Below are 14,065 nucleotides of genomic sequence, written 5' to 3' on the forward strand. Positions count from 1 at the left end.
ACTATTATTATTATCATCATCATTGTTGTTGTTGTTGTTGTTATTGTTGTTGTATTATTATTGCTTATAATTTATACAAGCAACCTCCCTGTGGTTCGACCCCGGTATTGCCGGGTTATTTATTACTTCGACACTCCTGCACTTGAGAAAAGACATCAATCTTTTGGTCGTGTCAACATATGTGTTGGGTATACCTTCCCTCTCCAAGTGTTTGTGAAGGAATTTTTCAAAAATTATCAGTTTGGTCTAGGTCAACTGCACCCTAACGGGTGGATAATCTTAATTTTCTTTAATAAGTTTTTTAGGCTTGTCAAGATTAAGCCTATAGTCAATGTCTTTAGGACTTGTTACCATCTAGTTATTGGCACCAATAATGGTAATGACATGTGTTGGTTCTTTATATTTTTTTAGTTGGGTCCAGGTCATGTACACCCTAACGAGTAGATAATCTTATTCACCTTTGATAAGTTTTTTAGGCTTGTTGAGATAGAGCCTATAATCAGTATCTTTAGGGTGCAGATGACCTTCTAGTTGTTGGCACCGATAGTGGTAATAACATGCGCTAGCTTTTTATGTTTGCTAAAAGACCCATTAGAGCCATGTAGGGAACTCTGTAGGAAAAACCTGCTCACGTCGAAAAGTGAGGGAGAAGGTGGCTTATAATGAGGTATAATGGGTCATTAAGCCCAAAGATAGGATGCAACAGATTTGGGGTTGTTTCTATTACTGAAAATGTTCACTCAGTTGATGTCAAAAATAGACATCGTCTGAGTTTAGAAGAGGAGAAAACATGTATTGCATTGGCATCAGCCTCAACTGAATATGAAGTTAATAGGATGGTCAAAAGAAATTATCAAGCCTTTGCAAAGTATAAGGCTTTCTTACCTCTTGTTTTTTTGTTATACCTAAGTTCATTGTTGATTATGTTATTGTGCAGGACTAGCAACTAAAAGAGAAGAGAAAACTTCAGTAAGGTTTGTAAAGGACAGTTCACGAAGGAAGTCTTCGTCTCTTAGTGTGAGTGGAGATTGAGCTGAAAAAGTGATGGAGATCTGCCTTATTATTGCCGATGAACTCTCTATTCTTAAAGGAAGAACAACAAGATTCAGAACTCTCGCAGAAAAGGAAGTTAAGGGCAGTCGTTATCTGGAGGTCAGGCAGATTTGACTCCCCCTGAATTGATTGTGGGCCCTGCTACCCGCTTTAAGAAGAGGAAAGTCTCTACCCTTATGGGGGTCAATGTTCTAGCCTTGACCGTAAAGGCTCCTATAGTGCAATTCCCTGAGCAGGTCTTTATAGCCTATGCATTTTTTCTTTTGTATGAAGAAACAGGGATGAAATGTCATCATACCCTGATCAAAGAAAATATCTCTAACATGTGTATTTCAAATAAATAAATGTTCCTTACACGTTACTAGTTATAGAAAATATCTATGACATATATATTCAAAAAAAAAATATTTTCTATACATTATTAATGAGGAAAAAAGATATGTTATTTTGAAGACTTTAAAACACCTTAGAGGCATAGGGAGATGAGTATTCTTAATATTCAAAAATTTATATTAAAAATCACTAATCGAGCGGAGTTATGTGGCTTAATATATGGAGTAGAAAAAAATATCAATCTTAAATTCACATGGGTTATATGAGATGCTAATTCCTAAAATATTAGGTTTTGCGCTGAGCTCAAGAATATTAAATCTCATCCTTGTTTTTTTAAAACATGTATTTTTAGGTAAGATATAAAACATGATGATTCATAATATACTAAGCACTTTCAATGGAAATTCCAAACATTAACTGTACTACCTGGAAATCTTAAAGAACAGAATTGAATGTTAATGCCATGGGACATTGCCAGGCGAACTCCATCTAGAAAATGGACGTCAATGCTATGAAAATTATCTCAGTAATGATGAGTAGGGGGCCGAACCGAGTCTACTTTTGAACTAGCAAAATTGCTCATACCATTCTTTTTCTTGAGAAAAATTGCTCCGTTTCTTTACTTTATTAAATTCAAAATTAATAATTTTAAAAAAATTCTCTGGATACATCTTGATATAAAAAAATAATTTAATTACATTAAAAAAAATATTTAAACCGGTTGGAAAATAACACTTATATAAAAAAAAGGAAAACAAAATCCAATCTAAACCCATTTGCCATTTAACTTTTTTTCCTTTTATGATGGGACGTAGCAAAACTTTTTTTTAATTTTTTCAAGGGAGAGAGAGTAAAGCAAGATTTTTATCTTCAAAAGTTGTAGTTTTCTTCATCGAGCTCTCACTCAAGAGCAAAAATGAGTGCCCACAAAAACAAATTTCTCACAATTGTACACTAGCAATAGTATTTATCTATTAGTAATGATGAGTAGGTGGCCAAACCGAGTCTTGATGTATCTAAAATAAAATTTATTAAAATTTACGAGTAAATATTAAACACAGAAAATGATGCAATAATGATAAACCACCAAAACAAAACAATAAATTTTTATTACTTTTAGAATTAAAGACGTGTTTTTACATAACAAAACAAAACCAATAATTACCAAGACGACAACCACAAAAGCACGCTTAATGTTTTTCCAACACAGTCACAGCAAAAGTCATGTGAAATGCAAACGAAGCTAGAAGACTATACATCCAAAAGCCGCCAAGCACTGTTCATTTCTTTATTGTTTAATATCGTAGCACTGTAGATTATACTTAGTGTGTGTGTCTTTATATATATATATATATATATATATATATATATATATATATATATGTGTTCAACTATAACTAAAACTGCTCAGTGTTTTATTGTAGACTGTACAGTACAGTCCAGCAGCTACTTGCTTCTTTTCTTTTTCTTTTTTCTTTTTGTTTTTTTACTTTTTTGTTAAGCTGTTTTTTTTTCTTTTTTAAAACTGTTTTTTTCTTTGTTTTTTTAATGAATATTTTTTGTTTAATTTTTTTTTGTTAATATTAATTTTTTTTCTATTTAGTTATCAAACTTTCATTACACAGGTTCTGAGTTTGACGGGTTAACCCAGATTTTTTTTCTGGTTTTATTTTTAATTAATTATTTTTTCGAGTGTAGTTCACACTGAAATGCTGAGCTATCTTTTTTTTTTTTGCCTTTTGTTGTGCAGTCCACAGTAAAACGTTGAGCAGTTGCTTGCTTCTTTTTTTTTTTTGCTTTTTTACTTTTTTGTTAAGCTGTTTTTTTTCTTTTTTAAAACTGTTTTTTTTGTTTTTTTAATGAATATTTTTTTGGTTTAATTTTTTTTTTGTTAATATTAAATTTTTTTCTATTTAGTTATCAAACTTTCATGACACGGGTTCCGAGTTTGACGGGTTAACCCAGATTTTTTTATGGTTTTATTTTTAATTAATTATTTTTTCGAGTGCAGTCCACAGTGAAATGCTGAGCTTTTTTTTTTTGGCCTTTTGCTTTGTTTTTTTAAACAGTTTTTTTTCTTTGTTTTTTGTTAATGAATATTTTTTTTTGTTAATGTTAAATTTTTTTCTATTTAGTTATCAAACTTTCATGACACGGATTTTAATTAATTTTTTTTTCTGATTTTTTTTTTCTGGTTTGACGGGTTAACCCAGATTTTTTTTCTGGTTTTTCTTTTTAATTAATTTTTTTCATTTATTATTGTAACATATACTAAAAGGCTGATGCCTTTAGAGTGCTATATATTTCTAAATAAAATATATTTTAAAAAAATAAAATTATATAAAATAATTAATATAAAATAATTAATATAAAATTGAATAAAATGAAGTATGTAAGAATAAATTATCTTAATATAAAAGCCATAACAAATTATTTAAAAATAAATAGTAGGTCAACAATATTTTGTAAGCGTGTGAATAGTGCTATCTACATTGAAAAACACAAACCCTTTAGCATTTTTCTAGATCGGTGACTTGTATTATGGCACCAGCCAGTTAAAAAACTTTTGAGCACACAAAAGAGATATTTAGACAACAACAATATTTATAAAACAAGAAAAACTTTAAACTTAAGTCATTAAGTCGACTAGATCCAATAAGATTGGGTAATCTAATAATTTGAGTTAAACTACAGGCAACAATAGCAGATGAACCATAAAAAAACATTTGGCAACAATCAACCAAAACAAATTAATTTGTTGAGACGGTTTAAAACTGACTGAAATAAGGAAAAACATTATTTAGAACAACCATTAAAAAAAAATGCATTTGTATTTGTTAATTTTTTGAACTAGAGTCACTAATATTATACTTAGAAGGAAAAGGAAAAAAAATTGTTGGCAACCCACTATCACTCCGTTGTGGACATCATCCATCACAAAAAAAAAAAAGCTTGTTGAGATGATTCAAACCCGACCAAAAATTCTGGACAATGACATAAGAAGAAGTCACATGAATCGTTAGAGCAACATCCTGGAAAACCAAATCAAACAAAACAAAATGAAGTGAGCATCCACCTACATTCAATAAATCAATTCTATTTAATTCAATAATAAAAAAAAATTTTAAAAATAAACTTAACAAAGAATAACAAATAAAAAGACCTTACGTAACCCAATTAAATAGAAAAGAAATGATAAAACCAAGGTCATAGAAAGCATGAAAAAAAAACACAGCTCAATTTTGAATTAAATAAATACTAAAAGATGATATATATATATATATATATAAAACATTAGCAAAATAAATGATAAAAAAGCTACAACAATCATAGGCAAACCTTATGAAGCTATTTCAAAGTTTGCCACCTGTAAAATCTTATACATAGGTTTAACTAAGCTCAAATCAAAATTAATTAAATGTTAAAAAATTAAATTAGGTAAAAAATACCACTCTTGAAAATTTTGCAAAATAAAAAAAATAATTAAAAGAATGAGAATGAACTTTATTCGGAAAGAAATTTTTGGAGGTTGGAATTGAAAAAAATACAACTCTAAAAGTAAGACTACAAAAAATAGCAATAAAATGATGATAAAATCTGACAAAACAAAAAATTGAATAAGGATGAAATTAAAAGAAAAATATAATCCCATGAATTATTTAAAAAAATTACAAAAAATAGGGACTAAATAATAAATAAATTGAAGTTTAGGGCCTGACTTGAAAAATCAGGTGACGGGACACAAACACTGAGAAAAAGAAAGGAAAGAAATAACAAAAAAGAAAGAAATTGCTGCCCATGACAAACCAGACCTCCAATCGATGCACGCATCATATATCCAGAGAAAAGACGTTGAGACAAAGCTAAATCCACCCTTAAATAGCTTTTTTGGCTGCTGGAATTAGTTATACATGCTTTTTTATTTTTTTAATTATTAAAATACTCAAATAACTCTACTCCAACCAATTAATTACACAAAACAATCTAGCAACGAAATAAAATAATTTAAAATAAATTAAAAAAAATAAATTAAAATATGAGGGAACGCGGTTTTAACCGTATTTTCATACAGATTTTTTATCTTTAAACACATGATAAACAGCTTTTTTATTCAAGGCCAAGAAGGAGAAAATAATGTTCTTGTTTATAGTGAATTATGTTTAGGTGAACAGTACTGTATTCTCCATCTCTTTTATTTTTTTTTTTAATATATATAATAGTTCCTATATTCGTGAAATGAGGTTCTGGGCACTTGTAGTTTTATATTCCTTAAAAAAAAACTAGCTATTATCTTCCTTCAAATGATTTCCGAGGAATAATGAAATCTCTTCTATCTCCGTATAGAGTAAATTATTTTGCAATATTTTTTTTTTCATATATAGCCTGTAGAGATTACCCTTTTTTAGTCCAAATCACGGTTCGGATGATCAAAAAAGATAATGTTCTTTTTTTACATAGAAAATGATGAAATTTGAGTCGAAGAGGCTCAAACTTATTCCGTACCATTTTCTTCACGTGTGTCCCGTTTTTTGTATTCTTCACAAAGGGAGAATTTAAACGTATGATTTTGTGTTCATACATGTCTTGATATGATGGTTGTATTTATTTATTAAATATGTATAAATTTTTTAATAATGTCAATATGGTCGGTAAGTATGATAATAATTATTTTTTAAAAATATATTTTAATTGAAAATATATTAAAATAATTTTTTTATTTAAAAAATTGATTTTTAATATTAGTATAAATAATTTAAAAACATCTAAAAAATAAATTTTAATAAAAAATAAATTAAAATTCAATATTAAAAACCCCTAGAAATATGAGATGGGCCCCCTCCATATTAAAAACAATATATTATTGTATGCATGGCCTTTGATCAATGATTAACGTGTCAAGATAATAGCAGGAGGAAAAACAAATTTTACTCACTAAAATATAGAGGAGAAGTGATAATGTGGCAGTAAAATTATTTCTAATATCTTATTTAATATTTTCTTATAGATTTAATGATTAAATAGTAATAATGTATTGAATAAAATAATTTAAGAACTTTACTCCTTGTTCATGATCTCCATCCTTCTCTATAAATACCAATCCCTGAAACCTTCTTAAACATCATCAAAACTCAAATAGCTATATTCCTGAAATGAGGTTCTGGGCACTTACAGTTTTATCTTTATTGTTCTCTCTATTACTAGGAGTCTCATCGGATACTCCACAATGCGGATCGCAAGCTGGGAATGCCACATGCCCAAACGACCTGTGCTGTAGCGGCGATGGTTACTGCGGTCTAACAGTTGCTTACTGTTGTGAAGGCTGTCAAAGCCAATGCCGTAACTGCTTCTTCACAGAAGAGATGTTCGAAGAGATGCTACCGAATAGAAACAATGAGAGCTGTCCTGGAAAGGAATTCTATACGTATGACGCTTTTATTGAGGCCACTGAAGTCTACCCTGGATTTGGCATGACTGGCGATGATGACACTAGAAAGAGAGAGCTTGCTGCTTTCTTCGGCCAAACCTCTCAAGAAACTAGTGGTAATTTATGGCATACTATAAATGAAACTGTATATTCATTAATTTTTGGCATCACATCACCTCACATTTGATTTGATCAGTTGTCTAATTGTTTGCGGTTAACACGGTCGATGTATAGGACGGTAGATAATTGGAGAGGATGCTCCATTTACATGGGGATATTGCCTTGTTAACGAGCTGAACCCTAATTCTGATTACTGTGATCCAAATACAAATTCTTCTTATCCATGTGTAGCCGGCAAGCATTATTATGGCCGAGGCCCTCTCCAACTTAGGTGGTGAGTACAATATACTTGGGTACAATTTATTTATTTTTTCATGCATACTCTTTATTCTCTTTCTTCAATTTGATCTTTTCAAACTAGTGTCTCACTTTAAAAAAATAAACAGATATCTTAAAATTAATCTTTGTTCCTTTATTCCTTTTCCGGGTTAGAAACTGGATATTATATTAAATTAAATTAATCTTGTAGTGATATTTGTAATATATTTGCACTGTGTTAATTCGATATTATGTCGTACAGGAACTACAACTACGGGGAATGTGGAAATTATTTAGGGCAAAACTTATTAGACGAGCCAGAAAAGGTGGCAACGGATCCAGTGCTTTCATTCGAGGCAGCACTCTGGTTCTGGATGACTCCACATTCAACAGGTGCACCGTCGTGCCATGAAGTCATCACCGGAGAATGGTCTCCATCAGAAGCGGATATTGAGGCGGGGCGGGCAGGAATCCAGGCTTTGGTTTGTTAACAAACATTATCACTAATGGCAGTGAATGTACTAAAGACGAGGAAACAAGGGAGCAGAATCGCATTGAGTACTATTTGAGGTACTGCGACATGTTAGAGGTTGACCCTAGTGACAACCTTGATTGCGACAACCAAGAGCCATTTGGGGATAATGGACTCTTGAAAATGGTGGGCACCATGTAGTTTGATGCTAAGGCTATTGCTTGGAATTAGCAAGGACGTCGTCTATGTCCCCAATATAACTAAATAATCCAAGCAATAAATAAATAAAAGGCCAAGGCATTTGGCTTGTGTTTGTTAGTAGTGATTACTTATATATTATTACTCCATTTATAGCTAGCTCAGTATTATATCTCTGGCTGGAATGTGCACTGGACTAAACTCATATGTATTAACAAATGAAATGACGACTGCGCCGAGAAAATTAAAGGTTTATGGTCAGATTCATCAATTTTCCAGTGTGTTATTTGTGCATACTGATACAAAAGATGGACCGGGAAAAAGAACACCTGCCACAAAAGATTTTTCTTTTGCTCCATAATGGATATGTGGCTAAAATAGTTGGACCTATCATATCGTAATTTTTTTTTTCAAGAAAAGAAAGAATGAAAGTGCAGCTATCTAAGATCCAAGAAGTTTCAGATTTCTTCCGGACTGAATTTTATATCCTTCTACTATATGGATTTTTTTTTAATTATTATGTGATGAATTCATTGAAAAATTTCAATGGATCTTGAGCTTCCAGGGTTGATAATAGACTGAACTTCTCCGATATGTACCTTCAAAATAAAGTTTCCTATATGTTTATGGGACCAGTTAGTTTTCGTGTTTTTTGTGTCTTGAAAAACAATATCAGAATGTTCAAATTAATTGTCCAGCCTCCCTTTTTACCTATCCCTTTTGCATATAAAATACTGAATTACCCGTGATGTAAGGACATCATGTATCGTAAGGTGATACCGCTAGTGTAGCTCGCCCTTGCAACTGTAACTAACAGTAACTTATTTGATGAAAAGTCTCATGTTCATTGACTGTAAAAACCAGCGCTGTAATGAGACAGCGTGACAATATTTTATGAATTATTGTATGACAGTACTTGTTATTTCGTGTGCCATCATAGGTTATTTGTTGAAAAAGGTTGGTGATGGTCATTTGTCATTGGTTTGGAGATACAAAGAAGGTATATGCTTTGCATAAAAATAAAAAAAAAACTATGTCCGCGTAGTGTATATGGATGGTGATGATGTTTTAAAATATGTTACGCTCATTATAAGGTTTTTTAGTATTTAAATAGTGGATATATAATTGTACGTTTATGTTAATATTTTTTCCTCTGAAGCTTAGGATGCAGATGGTTGCTAGTAGAAACTTCAATACCTATAAAACAGTTTTTTATTGTGGGGCTATGGACTTTCAGATGATAAAATCAATGAGTTTTAAGTTTAAGATCACAATAAATTAGAGAAAGAGTTTTAAATTTCAAAAACAAGAGTGTTTGTTTTTATTTTTTATGATAAATACTTTGAGAATTAAATTATAAATACTCAGACAATAGAAAATGTGAATCCTTTACGGAGATGCTTTAGAGAGTATTTATAACCCTTGAACCTTGTTATATTGTTGGAATAGAGGGGTTGGAGGGTTATTTTCTCCTATTAAAATTAATGAGGGATAAATATCTTTTATACAACATTAAATTAGGGACAAATATCTCTTACACTATATTAATAAAGGATAAATATCCCTTACACAATATTAATGGCGATGAAATTATGATAGGCCCTTAGAAGACTTTTTTACACCTAAAAGTTTAGAGAGATAAGCATTCCTTACATTAACATTTTCTGTTAAAAGTCATAAGAATAAATAAACAAAATCTCATGGTCCAATAAAGGACCTATAATGGTCTTTAGACCCATATCAGCTTCGACTTGGTATGATACCAAGCTCACGAGTAATGGGTATGATAGCTATCTAGACCTATGTATGTTTGGGGTAAGCATCAGCTCACCAAATTCATGTTCATTTAGGCTTAACGCGTAGCTAAACATAAGGATGTTGGTTTGGCAACTCGCCAAACATATATGTATGTGGGCTCAACGTGCAATAGAATCCAAAGATGTTGGGTTTGGTAGCTCATAAGACTTGTATATACCTAGGCTTAGCGCTCAGCTGAACCCAAGGATGTCGATTTTGTGAGCTCGCCAGATATATATATGTACTTGGGTCTAGCGGCTTGCCAGACTTATATGTAATTGGGCTTAATACGTAGCCGAACCCAAAAAAGCTTGGTATAGCAATTTATCATATCCATATCTACTTGGGCTCAATGCTTTGCTGAACCCAAGAACATTAGGCTTGGAAGCAAGCTAGACTCATGTCATTTAGACTTGACATTTTGCTAGGCCTAGAGATGTTGGGTTATCACCCTGTCTTTGGTCTTTTAAAACATGAATTTAGGCTAAAAATTAAAATTTTAAAATATATTGATCCATTAGTAACCCCTCAAATCTTTGTGTATTAAATACACAAAGATTTGAAAGGTTATCAGTTTTTTTTTTTTAAAAAGACTTTTTACCTTTCCTATTAGACAGGCAACCCCAAATAGAACTGTTGGAATTCATGTGGTCATGTGGCTTATCCTCATTGAAAAAAGGCCTATTGGGAAAAGAAACGGTGGTAAGTATTTAATACAGTAATTGAGTAGGATTCTGGAGATTTATGGTGACATGAAAGGTTGTGTATTTAATAGTGAGGATGAAACATTATTTCCTTTATAACCATATTGGTTCTCGCTTCCATTCTTTTATTTTACTTTGACTCTTGAAATTTCTTTGTAAAAATATATTGCTAAAAAAGCTTTGAATGAAATTTTCTCTGTGTCAGGAAAAATCATCATTTTAGGTGTCATAACCCAATTTTTGATACTTTTATTTTAATTTTATGATAAAAATAAAAAAAATGATGAAATATATATATATATATATATATATATAATGATTATGAAAAAAATGAAATAAATGAAGAATGAATTAAAATTTGGGTTAAGGGCAACATGATTGGAAGCTTAAAGATTTAATTAAATTTTTGGCTTGTTTAAATTAATCAAATCGAGGGTTTAATTGGAGAATTGATAAGTTTTGAGACTTAATTAAGCTTGAAATTAATTTAATTCATCCAATCAAGGGTTTAATTGGAGAATTGATAAGTTTTGAGACTTGATTAAGCTTGGAATTAATTTAATTTATCCAATCAAGGGTTTAATTGGAGAATTGATAAGTTTTGAGATTTAATTAAACTTTGGAATTAATCTAATTAATCCAATCAAGGGTTTAATTGGAAAATTAATAAGTTTTGAGACTTAATTGGACTTGGATTTAATTAAATTAATGAAATCAGGGACTTAATTGAAAATTTATCAAAGTATAGGGCTGATTCTTGTCAAATTTGAAAGAAATTAAAACCCAAGGACCAATGTGTAAATGGTGCTGAGATGCAGGGTTTCAATTGCAATTTATCCAAGGACTGGACTGCAAACTTTTAAAACATCAAGGACCAAAACGCAAAATAACCTCAACACTGTTCATCTTCTTCACCCGAAAAAAAGAAAACTGCTGCCTTTACTCCTGCATTAAAACAGAGGCACGGTCGACCGATGGCATTCTAAGGGGGGATAAAAACCATAGAAGAAAAAAAAACGGGAGGAAGGGGAGGAACAGAAAAAAAAGCCAGAGGCTGGGCAGAGAGAGACGGAGAGAAAAACAGAACCGAGAGACTGAAAAAACCTGGGGAAAACTGAGAGAAGAGGAGACCCAGAACCGGGGGGAGGAGACAAAAAAAGAGCCACGGGAAGGAGTCACGGAACCGGGGGGGAAGACGAAAACAAAACTAGGGGAGCCGAGAGAGAGAAGACTGGGGAGACAAAAACAGTGAGGCGCATTGGCCAGCCAACACAGGAGTGCCAACCTCGTCTCCGGTTGCGCCACCCCCTTCCCCCTCCGGACAGACATAAAACATAAGAGGAGAAGAAAAAAGCAACGAACGGGAGAAAAGGAAAAACTGTGGAAAAACTGGGCAAAAACAGAGAAGAAACGAAGCAGACACAGGGGGGGAAAGGAACGAAAAACACCGAGGAAACAGAGACGAAACACCAGAAGAAGATAGGGGAAAAAGAGCGAACAGAGCAGCAACAAAAACAAATACAGACGAACATGGAGGAACGAAACAGAGCTGGAGGAGAAGTTTTGGCCAGCCACCACACCTTCATATATCTTCGTCATTGTCCAGACCAGTGTTAGCCTCGTCTTTGGTGGCACCACCTTCTCCCCGCTCTGAAAAGACGAACACGAAGGAGAACAAGGGAGTAAGCGCAGAGAGAACAGAACACAGCAAGGGGAGCAGAAAAGAGGATTAGCACCGACCGCCCTCAACTTCGTCTTCACCTTCAGGAGCAGCGTCTTCAGGAGCAGCAGTCCACTGGTAAGTCTTCTCTTCTCTCCTATGCGTTTTAATTCACCGCTACAGTAGCAGTGAATTATAATTCACTCGCTACTGTAGCAAGTGAATTGTAATTCATTGGGCAGGCGTGCGTAACGCACGCTTGCCACCCAGCCGGGTCACTGGTTTAGGCCAGTGACCCCGCTATCCCCCAGCCCAAAAAAATAAAAAAAATAAAAAAACAGAAAAATAAAAAATGTAGAAAAAATAAAAAAATGTATATGCATGAATAAAAATAATGTAAATTTATTGGTTTATTCACTGACGCCAGAGTCAGGAATAAAAATACCGGTTTAAATTTATATTATTTTTATTCATTGTATTTTATTTTATTTAGCTATAAAAATAAAAAAAATTTGTGCATGCATAAAAATAAATTTATTTATTTATTCACTGGTGCTAGAGTAGGGAATAAAAAAATATTGATCTAATTTTTTTCAGCTACGAATTTTTACCAACGCCAGAGTTGGAATTATTCGAGCTCGAATATTCACTGGCGCCAGAGTCAGGAATATTATAAACAAATCATCATAGCATAAGCGACTAAATATTTAGCAATTGAAGACAAGACCAACAATGCAGTTTGCCTTAGGCAGAACGTTTAAGGAGTGATAATATCTTCCCTTTTATGTAACCAATCCCAAACCATGAAATCTCTGTTGATCAGTTAGGGTTTCTAGTGACCACAATACTAGGTGGCGACTCCTTAGACAAGACCTTTTCCCCTAAAGGAATAAGATGTCAGATATCTGTTTTTTTTTTCATATTCCAAAATTATTTTTAGGGCCGCCGCGATGTCAGGTGCAACATTAGGTATTCCTCACCTTAACCCTCTTTCTTATTCCTTGTTTTTTGTTAGAAAAAATGAATTCTAAAAGAATTAGATCTGACCCTAGGCGTAGGATGTTACTTTCTCTGGTGGTGAGTTTAGCTTCCAACCAAAATTTGGAGGAAGCAGTAGGGGATAAGGGTCTATTAGACTGTGCTTTATAGCCAGAAGGGGCGAAAATCCAACGTTTATATCTAAAAAAGGAAAGGTAGTTTCTAACATCGAAGAAGTCCTTCCCCTAATACCTTTAGAGACTCTCGGGGTAGATAGAAGATGCCTCAGCCCCTGAGGAGCAGCGTCTTCAGGAGCAGCAATCCACTGGTAAGTCTTCTCTTCTCTCCTATGCATTTTAATTCACCGCTACAGTAGCAAGTGAATTATAATTCACTTGCTACTGTAGCAAGTGAATTGTAATTCATTAGGCCAATGACCCAGCCGAGTTAGTTGGGTCTATCCCCAGCCCAAAAAAATAAAAAATAAATAAATAAATAAATAACAGAAAAATAAAAAATGTAGAAAAAATAAAAAAAATGTATATGCATGAATAAAAATAATGTAAATTTATTGGTTTATTCACTGACGCTAGAGTCAGGAATAAAAATATCGGTTTAAATTTATATTATTTTTATTCATTGTATTTTATTTTATTTAGCTATAAAAATAAAAAAAATTGTGCATGCATAAAAATAAATTTATTTATTTATTCACTGGTGCTAGAGTAGGGAATAAAAAAATATTGATCTAATTTTTTTCAGCTACGAATTTTTACCAACGCCAGAGTTGGAATTATTCGAGCTCGAATATTCACTGGTGCTAGAGTCAGGAATATTATAAACAAATCATCATAGTATAAGCGACTAAATATTTAGCAATTGAAGACAAGACCAACAATGCAGTTTGCCTTAGGCAGAACGTTTAAGGAGTGATAATATCTTCCCTTTTACGTAACAATCCTGAATCATGAAATCTCTGTTGATTAGTTAGGGTTCCTAGTGACCATAATACTAGGTGGCGACTCCTCAGACAAGACATTTTCCCCTAAAAGAATAAGATGTCAGAT

At 32.5% G+C, this 14,065-nt stretch overlaps 1 pseudogene; it reads left to right on the plus strand.

The window, feature by feature from the left end:
- The first annotated feature begins 6,493 nt into the window (after positions 1–6,493).
- Positions 6,494–8,130, plus strand: LOC133699012 (endochitinase WIN8-like; annotated as a pseudogene).
- Positions 8,131–14,065: the final 5,935 nt, after the last annotated feature.

Source organism: Populus nigra, chromosome 7 (genome assembly GCF_951802175.1).
Source record: "Populus nigra chromosome 7, ddPopNigr1.1, whole genome shotgun sequence".
Lineage (NCBI taxonomy): Eukaryota > Viridiplantae > Streptophyta > Magnoliopsida > Malpighiales > Salicaceae > Populus > Populus nigra.